Genomic DNA, 6948 nt, shown 5'->3' with positions numbered 1-6948 from the left:
GACTGAATATCATATAGACCAGATTCAGAAATGTCTAAATCTACGATAAGTTTTAAAAATTGGTAGTTGTATATTTATCTAGTAGTGATGTTAATGTGAGGATTGAAATTACCTTGGGTGTGGCTTTCAACATACAACGATGAGATGCCAGCACTGCTGTTCGATGCCCCTATTGTGTGTGGTACATTGAAGTTGTCACTGCGTTGGTTTTCTATTGGAGCTGAAATTGCAACACTGAAATACAAAGAAATGAGAACTCATTGATAAAGATATACTTAAAGCAGGAATGCTTACTTATTGTCAGTTATCATTGATTCATTATTCCAATCGTCGTCACTATTTACTACTGTACAGGCAGTTGCCTGATGATCTCTTCTTTGCCTCTGCCGTTCTCCCACAATCGCTTTTTTTCGGATATATGACATTGTTTTAATGAAGTACGATTGATACAAAGAAAGGCAAAAAAACACCAAAGCGAGAGGATGCAGTCAAACAAAAGTTTGAAATAAAAACTAAAATGCACTTTTTTCAATATAATAGGCGCATTTTTTCAAGTTAATAAGGGCTATCTACTCGGTGAATTTCATTTAAAAATATTGAAACGAAAAAAATTCCCAATTTAACACAATTTTTTTTAATTTAATCGATTTAGCGCAATATTGGACCTTAGCGACAAAACGCAAAAAAATGTGTTTTATTGGGAATTTTTTCTTTTTTAATATTCTTTTATGAAATTCACCGAGTGGACGATATTCTAAGGTCGCACAAGAATTTGGCCTTGAAGTCTAAGTTTAAGATACCCCTGAAGTCAAGAAACAATGCACTAGTTTCAAAGTGACCTCTCTACGACATTTGCACTAACCAGACTTGCCGTCCGATCAAAAAATTTGATTTGATTTTCGATCATGATTTTGCGATCATTTTAGTGATCAAATTAACAACGAAAAACGTCATCTGGCGATATTCTTCAAGAAGCAGTAGCTTTTTTCCAGGGGCAGCATTGTCACTAAAATAATAGAAACAGATTCCAAAAAAACAAACAAATCATGCTTGCTACATAATCTGTAACAACATTTCTTACAGAAAAGCTATGCTAGACAAACATAATTTACCTCCTATTTCTTCCTTCAGTAATGACACTTCTGTTGGGATCGATTTTCTCAATGTCTTAAAAATTTTCACCATCCATTTTTACAGTTGACAGTACAGAAAACTTTTGACAAGACTATCTATCGGCAAAACACCTATCACAAATTGTTTATTTCCATCAGCAGATGGCTCTGTTCACTAGCCAAATGATCGGTGTAATGATTTGATCAAAAATCAAATTTTTAAATTTGATCGTGCAATCAAATGATTTTTTAATGATTTGATTTCCGATCAAAATTTGGATCGGGATTTTGATTTCGATTACGGCAACTCTGGCACTAACAGTGTGACTTAATATATTGAACACAAGTTAACATTCAAATAGTTACAAATTTTACGTCCCAATACTTATACGAAAACTTATAGATAAATTTTACTACTCACACAAGGTTTTTACAAGTTACACAAAATTTTTTTACTAATTAAAGCCGAATTCGCCTGTGACAACATTTTTTTCCCCTTTTAACGTACATGTCCTGTTCTTTGGTATTAGCCAAAATACAGTTTAGTCACTAGACGAATACAGGGGGTTTTGTGGTTACTATCTTCACTTTCACAACTCAAATGATTTTATTGGACTCACCGGGTATACCTTCTATCACTTTTCCTAATGGCCACTGTCCACGTAACGTATCTGGTTCGATGACAAGAACCAAATCTCCGACGGGGACGTTTGTCCGATCATCAGTCCATTTTCTTTTTTTCTGTCAGATTATAAACGACTTTTCGTAACCATCTGTTCCAGAAATGTTAGGGGATGGTTTTGCTTTGTAAATACTGCTTAGCTGATACATCCACGTTCTCTGCACCCGCCATCTTTAGGGGAGTATACGGACAGACTTTTCCATGTAGAAAATGGTTCGGGGACAACGAGTCGGGATCTTCTGGATCAATACTAAGATGCGTTAACGGCCGGTCATTTGATAGAAACAATTTTTGTTATTATTATTTACTTAATTGGTTTTTTATTTATTTTTGAAATGCAATTTTTTTATATGTATTAAATCTTAATTTCATTTTAAATAATGTGATTGAACTAAACAACGGTGTGTCATCTATGTGCAATGGGTCGGATAACGGACAAAAACAAATGGCATTAGGGTGTCTTGCGCGAATAGGTAAATGGAAGGATAATATTGCTGACAGGTCTACCAAAAAATTTACACGCATTACGTGATGAATAAACTATCTTCAAAAATTATTTAAAATTTGTCCTAATAAGAAAAATTAGTCCACACACTAGAAAACAAATGCCGAACACTGACTTATTTTCTCGTGCTGCAATACGTAAAGATCACTGGATAATGTCCTACCTAGAAAACCACGGACTGAACGTCTCTCTCGAATTAAAAATATTATCTAGCAAATTCGTAATGCTTCTTGTCCTCACCTCATTATTTAGGGAACTGGTGATCGTGGCAATTAGTTTCGATTCGGTTGTTTTTTCAGACCCTGAGGTTTTTGGAGGTCAAGTTCGCTCAACATGTTTTTTCATTAAAGAAGGCTATTCCGGTTTCTAATCTTTTATCCAGTCTTATGTTTTGAACGCTTCATCCACGTTACCCAATCATTTAGAAACGGAAAAGACCATTAGAACCAACAAAGAATGTCTGATCTGCAACATCACTTCAACCAGATTGTCTCTTACTAAAGTGTAAGTGATTGTAACTTCTTCCCTTTTACCTTCAAACTCTCGTTTTGTTTTAGTATAAATGCTGCATACTTGTAACAGTGCAAGCAGAGTGTATCAGTGTTCTAAGAGAAATACATGAATGGAAGGGGCTTTACAATGTCTTCATACATAGGAATATTACTATTGTACCAATATTAAACCGTAATTACTGGATCAAGTGAAAGGTAGCCTCCAGCATTTGTATTTTCGTAACTATTTTTTTTTACACGATTAGATTGGAGCTGCAGAAGATTAAACTACGACATATTCGCATGCAATGCAAACACTTAACCTGAATCTAAAACCTTTCGAGTAATGGTAAAAGTTGTTCTATAAGAGACTTGGATGTAGCCTCTTTCACACGACATTGAAATTGTTGGAATAATCTGTTAATTTTAATCTCTAATAAGAAATGCACTTCTATGCTTGTAAAACTAAATATTTTGTACTATTTCACAAATCCAAGTGCAATAATTAGATCGATAAATTACCTTATAAAAATTGTGGAAGATTCAACTTCGGGTTTTTCGCAATGCAAATCGAACACTCTTTGTTTACCTTACACGATTAGATTGGATTCGAGGAGAACTTAACTCAATGCTTTTGCATGCGAAGCGAACACTACCTCTATGTAGATTTTTAGATCTTACTTAAATCTGCTTTAAGATTTCCTTAGTAAGTTTTTTATTAAGAAATTTAGTTATCTTTGTTACTGTTGTCGCATTGATTTATTATACTATTTTCAAAATAAATTACATTTAAAGGTTGTTGTTATTCATGTTGTTGTTCATGAAGGGAACGATGGAAATTTCAGACACATTTGCCTATACCTTGCCACGAACAAAGCGTTGTCTGAGATGGAGGTGCCATAGCTAAAATTCGGTAATGCTGCGTCTTTCATGCTAGTTGTTTTCAGTAAATGATGCCAATGTCTTTTAGGAAGGTGAATACTGCGTTGCATCTTATCTTGCTCGTATATAATAATTCTTTGAGAGAAAGTGTGGCTGGTTTGTCCACTACTCATCTGAATAGAGGACAGTGGAGAAGGACGAGTTTCCTATCTTATTTGTTGTTAAAAAAGTCACAAAGGCCTGACGGGTGTTTTCCTTGTGCCGGGATAAGACGGCTACGAAAATGTTGGTTTGCGAGAAAAGTGCGTTCAGGGCTTGTTTTGAGTCGGAAATGACTTCAATTAGGCCTTTCATCTCACTGGCCGAAATTCATTTCATGGCTAGTGATATATTGATACCATTTCACACGTAGTTGGAGACGTATTGTCGACCTGTCTGGGCAGGGAGACAACTTCGTTTTCGTTTTCTGGGACCACAAATGCTGCTTCTGCTCGGTAATTTTTTCCAGCTGCTCCGTCCGTGAATACTCTGATGTCGATTTGTAGGCCCGCAGTAAGTGATATTCACTGCCCCATAATGGCTTTTTGATTGCCTACAGCTTCACGATGAACTTTGGGGCAACTTCTTCGGTCTGGGTGAAACGTTGAGGTATGGATGCATATGATGTCATTGAGTCTTCATACCATGTTGGCTCCGTTTCTTTTAATCGCCACGCCGTTCAACAGTGGCCTACACTTAATCATGTATTTTGCAGTCAGCGTTTCTCATCTTTTGTTTTTTCCGGCTTCTATCAGAACTGCTTCTGTTGGGGGTTGTCTCTGGAGCGCCCAGGCAGATTCTGAGTGCAAGGGCCTGTACACTCACCAGCTTCTTCTTTTGTGTCTTGGAGGCTGATCTAATCACTTCTGCCCCATATTTTAGTTTGGATCGAATCAGTATGAAGTAAATTTGGAGCAGTTGCTTCTGATGCGCCTCTCCCATCGCATTCCACACAACAGTTTTAGCAAATAAATTGCACCTCCACATGCTGCTGCAAATTTTTTTATGTGAGCCTGCCACGTAAGTTGGCTGTCAAAAGTGACGCCTATTGTCTTGAATGTTTTCTTTAACTTCACATTTTCTCCTTCGATAGTTAAGCTGAAGTCAACCGGAACATGTTTTCCTGAATATTCTGGGCAGTGGTCTTGCTTCCCGACAATTTTAAACCTCATAGATGGTAACAAGTGACTGCCGTGGTGATATTTGATTCACATTTACTTTTCAGTGGTTTAAGGTTCTTATGGGTGACGTCCAGAGTACGTTAGACAGGTCACTGGCCATTAAAATGAAGAAGGTTGGACTGATGACGCTTCCCTGCGGCGTTCCAGTTACTAACATCAAGTTCCTTAATTATTCTGACTGTATATGAACTTGGAAAGTCCTTTCGACAAAAAGGCTTGGGCCCATCCTAGCATCGGACCACGTATTTCCATCTTGCGCATTTTGTATATTAGCCCATTTATCCATATGAGATCGTGCTATCTCTAGGTTGAGTATTACTGCTATGGTGAAGTGGCTATTATTGGGCGATTTTGGAATAGAGTTCTCAAGGTACGATGTTGTCAATCGTACCCCTATTACTTCTAAAACCCCTTTGCGTCGGAGAGAGAAGGTTTTGGAAGTCCAAGAACCATGTTAGCCGTGAGTTTATCATTCTTTCCATAACTTTGCATGGACAAGGCGTCAGTGCTACGGGTCGATATGAAGAGACTGCGCTGAGAACTTCAAGTGGCTTGAGCACTGGGACTACTCGTGCGTGTTACCACGCTGATGGCAGGTATTGAGATCTCCAGAATATGTTGATTATTTCGACTAACAACTCGAGTGCCGCTGGTGGTATGGTTTTTATAAATGATGAAACCGTGATTCCGTCTTGGCCTGGTCTGGTGTCTTTAGCTTCTATTAGTGTTGTTTGTAGTTCTTCCATTGAGAAAATCTCTTTTGAGGGCGATGGGGCATCTTCTGTGACCTTTTATTATCATTACTAATCTTATCAATCTCTTTAGTGAGGGCCTCTTTTCTACCTATTTTCTTCCTACCACATTCCTCTGTCCACCGGGGCACCAGGGTTTGTTTTTCCTTGTCTTCTTTTGGGGGATAGATTTTTTTACAACACTTTATGATTGCCTCTGTCACTTTTTCTGTGAATTGGTCAAGGTCTGTGCATTTTATGCTGTTGTTTGTTTGTGTTGCGGCCAATCTATTTAATTTTAAGCCATCGGGCCTTTCTAAAGTCCACATTTAGGAAGGTTAGTTGTGGCAATTGATTAAGAATCTCCTCAAAAATTTCTACGTCGGTCGACTGTTCGTTACTGTAGATGTGGCAAACCTTAATTGGAGTAGGGCGAGTAATAATCTGGACGATGATGCACTCTATTGTTGAGGATACATTCAGAAGATTCCATTCAGTGTTTTCGCTAATAAAAATCGCTACTCCTTCACTTTGGCAGTTCTGTCTATCTTTTCTCTCGCAATCATAGCCCTTTAGCATGACAGATTAATTTTTGCCCGGCCAAGTTTTTATTTGACACAGATCAAATGGGGGGGTCGATTCGTGATATTAACTAGATGGGTTAGTAGAGAGCGCACATTCCATTGAATTATATTTAAAGTTGACATTATTGTTTCAGTGGTTTGAAAAATAAAATTGTTTCTTTGCAGAGTAATATAATAAGGGAGAAAACTCTTCTAGTTTTAAGAGCTATTTAACACGGGTTCCTATACCATAAGGGTGTCTTGTTCGAAAAGGTAAGAGGAAGGGAAATTTTCCTCATAGTTCTACCAAAGAATTATCACGCATTAAGGGATGAATTTGCTATTTGCTATACTTATTTCAAATTTTTTCTAGTAAGAAAAATTAGTTGACACACCAGACAACAAATGTAGGAACCGAACATTTTCCCCGTGTTTTCTTTTGGCACTTTCCATTATTTTTTTTTCCCACCAAAGCAATTAACGTATTATGTAGAAGTGTTCCGATATTTCGGCACCTACTGTATGTAAAAACTGTAGGCCTTTTTTCGTTTTTAGCCTTATTTAATTCATAAAAATTAATGGATTTTTGCCTATTCGCAATTGTTTGCTTATTTACTCGACCTTGAGGAGCGGAGTTAAACCCTTTTCCATTTGTCATTTTACCTCATTTTTTCCCCGAAGCCAGTTCGAGGGTAGCTTTTTGCTATGTTCAGATTTTTATCAAAACACGAGCAGTTTGTCTGAATCCTTTCTGCATGTAAG

This window comes from Daphnia magna, linkage group LG3 (genome assembly GCF_020631705.1).
Source record: "Daphnia magna isolate NIES linkage group LG3, ASM2063170v1.1, whole genome shotgun sequence".
NCBI classification, from domain to species: domain Eukaryota; kingdom Metazoa; phylum Arthropoda; class Branchiopoda; order Diplostraca; family Daphniidae; genus Daphnia; species Daphnia magna.
The sequence above is the reverse complement of the archived record's forward strand: the minus strand, read 5'-3'. Positions refer to the sequence as shown.